Raw genomic sequence first — 12,563 nt, 5'->3', positions numbered from 1 at the left:
TTTGGAAATATGAGATTTAAGGTAAGTCAATCAGAGATTACGTTTAGACGGTTATCTGTCGTGCGATTACTACTGCATGTGCAAATCGCAGACGTGCGATAGACTGTTGTAAATGACCAGTTTTAAACCCTCATATTCCCCCAAAGCCGTTTAAAATAAAAATATACAAATAACTATTTTACTTCATTTTTCGAATACCCTTTTGCTATTAGTACATCGATTTGCAAATTTAGATACGTTCTATATATTAAAAATTTTATTTTATAAACGTATCACAATTAAATTTATATGTTATATGTATATAAAGCTAGAAAAAGAGAGAAAAACTTTTTATTTTACAAGTAAATTTTACTTTTGTGTGGAAAATGTTTCACATGAAAAATTTGTCATGCAACTGTTGCAAACTATGCAATAAAAAAAATATATATTCCACAATAATTTCTTCTTTTTTCTCCAAAAAATACTCTCTATCTTTTATTATGTAATTTATTTGATTTATATTTGCAATCTTTCTCGTTTTAATTATCGCGACTTCAAATTATAAATCGTAAAACAAAACTTGACGATGGGGCGACATAAGCTTAACGGTTTTCATGTGCATCACCGTGTCCATTGCACACGACGGTCGACATCGGGGTTACCAGAGTGGCGGTTGGCAGGTGCCCTAACGACTGTTTATCGTTTGATCTAACCGTGACCATAACGTAAGAATATGAGATACATGAAGGTATAGCAGCAACTTGAAAGAGAGCATTGCTTTATATTCAGATGGCGCCGGAAGTTACATGGTACATTGATTTAAAGTTATACATTAATGCTTTGTTAAATTATCCCCGGACCTCGAATTTTCATTTATATTTCAATACCTTTAAGCCACTTTCCGTTAGCATTATTAGTATTTTCATAACCAAGTATGTTGTATATAAATATAAAATATAAAGCGAAAATTTTCCTATACCGCATACGAAAAGTTTAAAACAAAAATAGCATTTGTTTTAATAAACTGAAATACAGAGCGCACAGTTATTATTCTAACAATGTTGCACATGATAGAAACACGAACTTTAATAATTATTGTTTTCGGTACATAAATTACGAATCATAATTGTATGCTATAAAACAAAGGGGAAATCTTCAGAGATCGCAGGTGTGTAACAGTGCGTGTATAAAATAACGTGTCTATCCGAGGGTTAAAACGGACATTCGCACATTTCTACCGTAACGCACAAAGCGATGCACCCCTTTGCACATTTCGCGCCTCGCATGGCTGAATCATAATGAATACCGGGCAACTGATCCATTACATCAACGCTATTCACATTATTATGTCTTCTCTTATCTCACGTCCTTGACACACCTCCAACTGTCGCGTGACCGAAAAAAAGCAGAGAGTTTGCAAGAAAATACAACAATCCGTCCATGCATAATACATATAATAATACGACGAATCGCTATTGAAATTGTATAAGACTAACTAAATATTTATTCAAACGTCGGGCGATAAAAAAAGATGATATCCATTGTTATACTCGAATCAAAATATTTCGAATACTGAGAAAAATGGTTTGATTATATCAACAAGACACGTATGATTGAATTCGTTTTTGATGATATCAAGCGAAATTTCTAATTATTATTAGAAGACTCGAGATTTTAACTAGAAAATTTAATAAACTTTACTACATTGCGGTAATTCCTACAAGATTTCCGATTTCGTCAGTTTTTGAACAAACATACTGATTGAATCGCCACATTTCTAACAAGACTCATTTTTTAGTGTGGTCTTATATTAATTTTAGTTTTCAATAATAAGTAAAGGTATATACACGATATTATGTAATATCATATCGTATGTAATTTTAATGTCTGAAGTTTAATTAAATTAAAATATTTTATTACGTAAATTGCGCAAAAATTGTTTTATGTAAAAGATTCTTTAGCAGTAACCAAATATTTTGTTTTATATAACAAATTTAATTGCATCTACAAATACATTAATTTATATTAACTATAAAGTTAATAATAATTTTATTTTTTTATTTTATATATGCATTTCGCAGAAGCAACTACGTTTTTCATATATAAAACAAAATATTTGATTGTTATTAAAACATCCTTAATTAAACATCCTTAATTAAACTATTACTAAAACATTAAATTTTTTGCTAATATGATTCTATTTCCTTATGTGCAGTTATTACGCATACTATGTAACTCGATGATAATTAAGGTTTATTATCAGTAATCAATTATACCAATTAAGCATAACTGATTATTATAATACGTCACAAAAATTAAATATTAAAATTTAATAAAGAATTACATTTAATTGTAAAAATTGGTTAATTTCTATAATATTAAATTTTTCCTATGCTTTTTATACAGCTATTATTTAATACATTGTATGTTCACGTATTGACAAATTTTTATTTAACTTTTTTAATGCTATTAAAGTACTATACAATTGTGTAACGTTATATAATTATTGTTCAATTTTCATTTTCATTTCTTTATTACAGACGCAAATAGAAAAGCGTATGCAAATTCAAAATAAATTGGTAATATAATAAACTAAAATTTATTCAAATGCATCTTTCAAATGTATCAAATAACTTTGATGTAACATTGTGATAAATCGTCAGTTAAATGCAATAAAAATGTAGTAATTATAAATGATGGATCACAGATTTTATGGGCCGTTTACACTGTACTATGTGATAACAAGTTTTTCGTAATCATTAACAATCAATTTCGAACCATTAGGTTCGTAATCCTAGAGAGAATTGTGCGACGAAGAACTGTGTTAAACCTTCCCGTCTTTGCCTCTTCGCCAAGCTTCGAAGTGGCACCTCGAACAATTCTCCAATAACGGTAACTACGTGTGTTACTTCGGCAACGAAATTCAGCAAGACGATTACGGTTCACGGACCGCAACCCTTCTCGAGAAATTGTTTCGAACGACGCGGATACTTGATTTAGAGAGACTTCCGAAACACGATCCCACTCGATTCATCCTGCCTGGGAAAGGCTAGGCGGATGGCTACCGACAAAGCCAAATCCGATATCTGGCAACAACACCGGTATCGTCGTCGGCCGTACGTTCGAATGAGACAGTATCAGGGCCATAGTAAACTACTAAAGCGGGAAAATCGCGTCTCGGGAGAGAGTAGCACACGCTGAAGAGAGAGAGAGAGAGAGAATAAGCTTCCTCTTATCTCTCTCCTTATTCTCTTTCAGTTTGGTAATCGCTTGCGCCTTCCTTTCTCTCATTCACGCGCGATAAGAGCAAAGTAAGACGGGGAGAACTCGGCGCTTTGGAAAATACAAGTTTATCGCCTCATCTTTTAATTCTGCTGTTCCCAAATTATTTCTTAACACTGGAGAAATACACGAATGTCGTGTTTTGTCCGTGTCCCACTTTTACTTACAACGATGCGCACGTTCCGGAGTGAGAGATAATTTTGTCGATTAAAAAGCGCTGTAATATATTTCGCGTCTTATCTGAACGTGGATTGAGTCACCGCAAGATTTAAATCGACCCTGTTCGACTTTGACGTAATTCAGCAAGACCGTTCGCAATTAGTTCCCCCGTATTGCCTGACCCCGCTCGGGCGGAAAATTATACGAGTTTCCGAGTGCCGCGCGCGATTTAACGACTTGACTAATTCGGATCGTTTGGGGTGAGCCGCGAGCTTAGAATAAGAGCACACGTTCGCACGTGGGTAAGCAAGCAAAATGCGTCCATGTGAGACTATGCGGGATACCGTGCGCACCCCCGTGTAACGCCGTGTCCTCCTTTTCTCATCGCAAATTCGGGAGAAACTTCGGCCGCGCGAGTACGGCATTGATTATCGCCGACCGTTGCCGCCCGCGACGGGGAAATCGCGAGACGCGGGACAGGCAGTTTGACAAACGGAAGTCAACCGCGGGACATCGACGGGATAAATCTTCATTCCTGTTTCGCGACCGAGGCCACGCAAAACCAAAGCGCGCGCATACGACAAAACACCTCCCCGATGGTAAGGAGAGCATGGACACCGGGCTGCGATGTTTCATCGGGGGATAGTCGGAGGAAAAAAAGCGGAAAGAGGACAAGCAAGGGGGTGCTGGATCGATAAATAGATAGCTGACTGGAATTACTTGTTTCGTCTTGGGATCAAGAGACCCGGGCTAGCGTGTGTATATAAGCTCATGTTCTTCCTCTCCGATCGTAAATACGCTCCACTTTGATCTGTCGGATCTAGGCCGAGGATATTTGGAGCTTCAAAAGGCGCGCCGCTTTCTTTTCGACTATTGAGAGTTATCCCTTATAAATTCAAATCTTATTTATCTAGATCTAAAACAGAGAACTTTTGTAAAATATTATAAACATATTAATCTTTAACTTTTTATCTTTCTACTATTTTACGAATAACTTTTTTCTCTAATATATTCTTATAATTATGCAATCAACTTAAAATCAACGTAGGAATCAAAACTTCGATGCAAGCATTTTAAGCGCAAGAAGAATATATCCGCATCTATTCGGAAACCAAAAGATGTTAGTAATTTTGACGAAAGTTCAGACTATATCCTTCTTCGTCATAGTGTATCTTTTTTACGATTTTTCTCGAATGGACAAGAAATGAGACAATAGGAAGAGGAAACACACGTACATACACAAAAGTCAAGAAATGCTATTTCTTTTACGAGCGCAGCGAGACGTCGCGCGAGCGAAAACTCCAGCGGGGAAGAACCCTCACAAGTCAGCGACTAATTTAAAAACCATAACGAGCTTTCTTCGTGATGTACGCCACGTTCGCTTCGTATTACTTGATCCATAACCGCCGCGATATACCTGCATATACCTTGAGTACGTGCTCATTTCCGATATACAGCGATCCCTTTGACTTTCTTTCCTTCTTTCTATACTAACTTCCCACATATTTTTTTACAAAATTGCAGAAAAAATGCTAGCACGTAAGTTACTGAAATTTGCCGATTAATCCGTGAATTTTTTCAATAAATCTCTCTTAGTTTTCCTAGAATTACCAACTTTCCAAGAAAATGCAATCTTGCAGTTTTATCCAACAAAATTGAGGAGCTTTATACGCATTTGATACCTTCAGAAGACGACGGTTATCGGGATTACGTAAAATGTGCGATATCTAGCGCTCCCTCAGCACAATTTCTTAAAAAAAATTCGATATGTTATTCATATGATTACGTAAAATAAAATAAATATACTTCTACGAAAGTAAACTTGTTGTTAATCAATGATTTAATGGTACGGTTTAATTCAAGGATCAATTTGAACGGCTGTAAAAAAGAAACGTCGCCTATATTTCCTTCTCTCGAGACAGAAAGTAGTTCGATGCGGTTCCATGATTCTTCTTGATAGCTCGGAGAACCGGAACCAAACCGAGACAATCCGATTTGACGACGAGTCAAAGCGAATGTTTCTACCGGAAAGCAAAATGGTCGATGATTAATGGCACTGTAAAAATATCTTTTGCGAAATCAGCGAATGAAATTTCGATCCTCTCGAGCTCGTAAACTGGCCGTAATTCTTTCCAATTTATAAATTCCTTCCAGAATTTTAGCTATTTTAGCTATCTACGTTGCAAGCCTTTCCTTTACTTTTTTTCGCTAGCTAAGCTGTGTCGCAACGATTTATACAGAAACCTCAAAGCACTTTTGATCTTATGATCCATCTTACCGAAGCAAAAAAAAAAATAAAGAGGATTGAAAATGAAACTACTTGCTGAAAAAAAGAAAAGAGGAACATAAATTTACCTGTACTTTCTATAAGAGTAATCAGTGCCATATAAAAAATTAAATAATATCGGTAACCTCAATTCCGGAAGTCAACTTTCGTAGTTCAAATAGTAATAATTCTATAGTAAATATGGAACCAGTGTTTTATCTTCCGATGGCTACCGAACATTAATCGCTATTTACCACGGATACGCCTATTTCTCGCACAAAGAAGAGCAAGTGCAAGAAATGTAGAAACTGATAACGACAAAGTAGCAAACCGACCAATGAATAACGAATAAATATTATAAATTGCAACCCCCTAAATTATAAACCTATATATAAGGGAGAAATTCTGCAAGCGGGTAATCCATAATCTGACACGTATGCTGCAAAAAAAAAAAGGAACCGGGAGACCATTCCGTATTTTTCATAGGTGAAAACGGATCCGGTTGTGTATAGTAATGCGTCCATGGCATCGTTTTTACCAGGCAATTCTTCAACTTTTGAAACCTCTGTTATTATTTTGGACTGACAGCGACGGAACGTGACGCGGCGTGAATATTTTGAGAGCCAGTAGCAGTCATAACATATTTTTTTCCATACACATACACGCACTTTCTCCTTTTTTTTTACTCACTCTCCGCAACAGCGTAAAAGACTACACTATGAATATACGATGGGGAATACAATGAAAACAAAAATCTCCCAATGCTTCTCGCGGCTATCCCGAGAAAACCGGTAATGGCGGATGGTACTTGACAGCAGTGCGCGATTTTGTCATTACAAGTCGGAGAAGAAGGGACCTCGGCTGGACGAGGGCTGCGCTTGGCACGAATGAAACGCACGAAGAAAGAAAAAAAGGAAAAGGAACGAGAGAGCCACAATCGGGGTGATGAAGGTGGAGGTTGGTCTTCGCGGGAAGAAAAGGAGACGGTAGGTCCGGTAACGCGTAAAGCACCATGATTACCCTTCCACCGTAGGCAAAAACCACGAAGAAACGGAAGTAAATAGGCGGACGAGCGAAACGAGAAAGAAAACGAGAGAAGAGACGACGGCGAGCAATACCGCACGAGCTGACGCAGAATGAAGAAGAGGACAACACACATTCGAGAAAGGGTCGCGCGGTCTCGACCGGAGTTCAACGGACTCGCGCGTTGCATCTAAGTACTCTGCCGTAACGCTCTCACTCTTTCTTGTCCTCTCTCTCTCTCTCTCTCTCTCTCTCTCTCTCTCTCTCTCTCTCTCTCTCTCTCTCTCTCTCTCTCTCTCTCTCTCTCTCTCTCTCTCTCTCTCCCCCGTGCCTCTGTATATATGCTCCTCTTCCATCTACTACTCGCCGTACATCTTTTTCCGTGCCTAACGCTTCTACGTACGTGCACAGAGAGGTCGGTATCGGGCTAGCTGGCTGGCTGCGAAACGCCGGCCGGCGAATGTAACGGTAGCCTTAAGCGTGGTCCGCGAACGTGGCTTAGTCCAGGAGGATAAGATAAACGTATAGTAAGATGGATACTGTCTACGTGTTCCGAGATAGAGTCCCTTGGGCTCTAAACTATGGGCAAGAGAGTGTGCATAAATATCCCTTTACCTGGCGGAGATTAAGGGAAATTTCGGCAATGCTGATAGAAAAATTTTCAATATAATGTATTATTTATCTTTTATATTTTTCTTTAAAAAGATGTTAATGACAAAACAGTGTACGTTGACATGTATCTCAGAGAATGATTATTATTTTAATGTTAAAAAAATTATGAATAATTGATTTTAAAAATATGTTTTATAAGAGACTTCAAAACATGATAAACAGTCACTTGTCGATGAAAATAGATTTATTATATAGCGTTATCACGAAATAAACCGTCCATTAAAGTCGTATTTTGTGATCGTTGTAGTATAAGCGAGTGTAATTACCTCTAGGGTATATCGAAGCTAGTTGGGAGAGGGACACGATGAGGGATAAAGGGGCCGGATAGTCGTTACGTCGTGTATACAAGAAATTGTAGCCCGTGGCTGAGAACCAGGGGAAGACGATCCGTAGAGGTTTTCGTCATGAATAACGCACCCGCTGCAGTATGTCCGCGGAAGCGTGAAGTTTCGAACACGCTTTTTTGATTTAGTAACGAGCAGATGGAACGGAGAGGCGACACGTGCACCCGGCGCCGTGAAAAACTTATCGCAAATAACAGTCCAAATAGTTGTTCGTTACGCTGATGGCACGCTGACCGAACACCATATGGAAGTCTACAACTCTTGCAATCATAATGTTTCAGGACAATTCTAGAATCCCTCACTAATCTTTCAACTAATTCTGTCTGATGCCTATGTTGTTTAATAGAAACTTGGAGAATTTAATAGTGTTACTTGTAAAGACACGAGCAATGAAACTGTTTTCAGCGAAGGTAAAATTTATAGTAACACTCTATTAGAAAATAGATAATTTTTTTTAATGCATAAAAGGTAAAAGAGAGAAAGGATTTGAGTCTAGGTATACGGATCAAGAGCTAAAGAGCAAGTTTTGTCAAAAGAGTGTTTCAGTTTCCGTCCTTCCCTGCTTCATCGACCCTCGACTTGGAGCTTAACCTCGCTGCCCTGCACCGTCGATTGCCCTCGTTAGCATCGCCGGCGCATACGCACTTCCTTCTCCGCCCGCACTCCCACGTCGCGAATGTACCAGTTCCCCTTAAGTTCCCAGAACACCTTGGTTGCGCGCCATTGCCTATCCGCATTCCCGTGGCGGCACATCCAGGCCAAAGTTTGCGCACTTAGGCGAACTGGGAGTAACGAGACGAGGAAGGCGAAGCAACACGTTGCACGAAACTTGCTCTATTTATCAGCGGTTAAGAGATGCAGCCAGCGAGAGTACTCAGCACGTGTATATTCACGCGCGATGCAAGAAGAGAGAGATGGGCGGAAGCGCGTAATGGACTAGTCACGATGAAAGGCAAAAGCGAAAGAAGCGATCGTTGCGAGGATGAAAATCGTTGCATTATTGTTGACGTGACGTTTAACAGTTGCGACAACAATAACGATCCATAACTTTCGAGCCAATACAGAACCACTAAAATTTCGTACAATATGATTAGAAATAGCGAACTACTGCAACTTCTGAATTCCGTTCCGCTGTATAGTATCTGGTACAAATTAATTGTTGTAGATCACCTCTTTCAGTAATATTAGTTGCACTATGTTCCTCTGTTATCTTAATTTGCATAGACTTTCGCATATTTCGCAGATATTTCACGAGTTTCCCGATTTTTGAAATTATTTCATTGAACATATATTCTTTCTCCAGAAAGAAACTGTTATTACCATTCCTACAGAATATGTTTTAGATGATGTAATAGAGTGCAATGAATAATGTAAAGTTAATTAATATATGCAGATAGGGAAAAGTTTGTTTATATACTCGATATTCAGTCTATATTAATTGCAGATTATACCTTCAAAAAATATCGGTTATTTTAATTACTACCGATACCATCGACATACTGAAGAGATGGCAGTTAATACGTTTTAAAAGTGGGTTACGATTCTTGCATATAAATAAAACAAAATAAGTTAAAAGCATGTAATTCTGCGAAATTTACATATTAACTCACAAGCAGTAGCGATTTAATACAACACAATATGAATTTACATAGGTCGCATAATTCGCGAATTTCAATAAAGCATCAATTTAATAGCAAAACCTCGTTTCACTTGTCGTCATACGTAATCACCGTTGTGATTTTCGATTAATTAGTGACGCCGCTACCGTAAAATGGAAGCTAACGCCAATGTGTGATGTACATGAACGTGCCCACTCAAAGCTTAATATAAATGCAATGTATAATTAATATACGCATAATACGCAACTGCATAGAGATGCTTCTCAATCGTCACACACGAAACAGGCATTGTATCTATTTGATAATAGATTAATCTTATCACGTGTAATTCATTATTTTCGTTTTTTGCAGGGCGCGAATCAGTGTTTTATGAAATTTTTGCAAGTTTAGATTAAACAATACATACAATATGTTGATATCCCACATTTAGAGAAGGAGAGAGAGAGAGAGAGAGAGAGAGATATGCAAATATTGGCTGAGTGAATTTAGATTCAAGCTGACTGAATTTAGATGAATCCCGAGTGAAAATAAAGTCGTTTGGAAAACGTCGTGACGTTACGCGAGCTCGGCATTTCACGACTTAATCTCAACGTCATGGTTTTTGACGTTCTTCAGTCAGGCGAAAAGAAAGGCTGTCATCGGGACGCGCAGGGCTACACTTACGAGTGAACGATCTGCCGTCACTCGACTTTACGACGCGGTCGCGTCCGCAGTTCGGGTTTTTACACTGTTTTTATGAGCGAACCCGAGCCTGCTTCCCCTAGCGGGAGAAAGGATCCCACCGAGAAACGTTGCTCCGCGCGCGTAAGACCACCCTCCTCGTCGCGTTGCGTCGTCGGTCGCGAGGGCCACCCTAGGACGCAGGAACAAAGGAGGAGAAGACCGCCGCGGTATCCCGGATATGCGCGCTGTTTCGTCTCGTCGTCATGTCGTCGGGAATACAAAAGGGATTACAGTTTCCGAATCACTGGATGTCTCTCGCTTAGTCGGCGTCGCTTTCGCGAATGGGGCCGGATGTGCGGGGGGTTGCGGAAGGGCCGGAGGCCGAAACGAAAACGGGGTTGCGACAAACTCGAGTAAGTCTCTTTTGCTCGCTCGCTCTCTCTCTCTCTCTCTCTCTCTCTCTCTCTCTCTCTCTCTCTCTCACTCTCTCTTCGGGTCAACATTCGCCCGGGGATCGCACGCTCTAGGCCGTATGTTTGTTCTTTGTCGAGTGCGCCAAACTCTCCCGTTGCGAGCGAGATCGAGAACAAACGAAAACCCGACTCGGTAATATCTGACAGCGCGGTCGATGAACCGCGCGATTCTCTTGCGGTTTCTCGCGGATTTCGTGCCGTGGAAGTCAATTGCATTCGTGGTAACACCCGCGAAAAATCGCGACCTATTGAAAGCTTCCGCGACTCGGGAATCGACGAGGTAAATGCGGAAACGCGGCGGAGAACAAGAGTTCGAAGGTAAAGAGAAGAAATCCAAGAAGCGATTTGTCGGTTCTCAACGAAGTCGCGCTTGGAACTACGAAATCACGTCGTCCTCGCGCCTGTCATTCTCTCTCTCTCTCTCTCTCTCTCTCTCTCTCTCTCTCTCTCCTTTTTTCTTGTTTCTTCTAATTTAACTCTCTCGAGTCTCTGCCGCCGGCAGATGCTCGACTCAATTGAAGAAATCCCTAAAGAGGGACTAGACTAGAAGACGGTAGGAGCCGACAAGGTAGATTGAGAGTAGATGGGAACGTGAGTTGGCAAAGATAATTATATCTAAGAACAACACTGTGAGTGTTTGTTTTTGCGTTGTTTCCATATTATTCGCGAACGTGCGAGCATTACATTTTCCCTAGTATAATCTTGAGATTAATATTTTTTGTCGGTGTGAAGCAAAAGTACGAAACGATCAAGATTTATTGATATCGCCAATTAGTTTTATTTCCTTCGAGGGGAAACGATAAACTCGAGTAAAGTTGAAGTGAAGTCTACGATCATCGATCTTCCATTAAATAACATCGGACGTTTTAAATGAGAATATGTTCTCTCTCTTTATAGAAAAAAAAGTTTCATATAAAATAAGAAAGGTAAAAGTAAAAATTAGAAGTGTATTTTTTATGAGCAATTTAAAAACTGAGACATTATTCATTTCCCAAGCTTATCATTTTGCTGTTTTAAAGTCCATGTAATTATGTTCTTTATTGTAGTTGTAAACTTTATCGGACTTAAATTTAGTTTTTTTTTTCTTTTCAACGACGTTGAAAAATGATAATTAAGTAACGTGGACGTGGCAAGAAACCGCGTTCAGTTATGCGTCACGCTCAGCAGAATTTCGAAAACTCCTGGCGTACCACGTTAATGAATCAGCGGACGGGTCCGCGCGTTTAATCACACTCACAATATGCGAAGTAGTAGTCCAGTGAACGTTTAACTACCTTCACTTAGTAGCAACGATGTAACACACGCGAGACCGATTAAAAAGCGAACTTCTATTCCGTTGGGCCGCGTTTCAACCGGTAGCTGTTGGTCACCATGTTATATTTTCGATTCGCGACATGGCCGTCAAAGATGCAGATTAACGCGTAATGCAAAACGCAAACGCGTCAGCGCCGGAGGATACAGATCGCCAGCTTCAGTTTTGCATTTTTAGGTCGCGTCGCGATTCGCATTCGTGACATGCGGATTTAAACGCCAACGCGCAAACAATAGTTAAAAGAACACGGCGACCATAAATAAACGCATTCGTGTACAAAGCGGTTAATCCTTAACTAAAATAATACTTTTTTGATGTGTCTTTTGCTTATAAAACATAACGTGGGTTTTACACAGTTTGGAGAAGTGATAATATCAGTTACAAAACAATATTTGCTACAGAGAAAAATAAATAAAAGAAACATAAATTGACGAAATAAAATAGGTAGATAAATTTTTTTTAAATCTTTAAACAGAAAACTGAATTTTTACAAATACAAATTAAAAAATTATGTATGTCTAAATTTATAAATAAACATTTCTTCCGTTAAGAATTAATATCGCTTCAGATGACAATTCAATAAACGTAAATTCAATAAACGTAATTTGAGAGATTATACGCTTACAGTAAAATGCCGAGTTTATTTCTATCGCGATACGTTAACCAGAAATGGAAAATATTACAATATTGATATCTTTGTTGTAAATGCTATAAGATATTACACATTCATCTGTAATATCGGTGATACTGAAAATTACTCTTAGCGGAATT

The sequence above is a fragment of the Monomorium pharaonis genome, chromosome 8, assembly GCF_013373865.1.
Source record: "Monomorium pharaonis isolate MP-MQ-018 chromosome 8, ASM1337386v2, whole genome shotgun sequence".
Taxonomy (NCBI): domain Eukaryota; kingdom Metazoa; phylum Arthropoda; class Insecta; order Hymenoptera; family Formicidae; genus Monomorium; species Monomorium pharaonis.
This window is presented reverse-complemented; position numbering follows the sequence as displayed.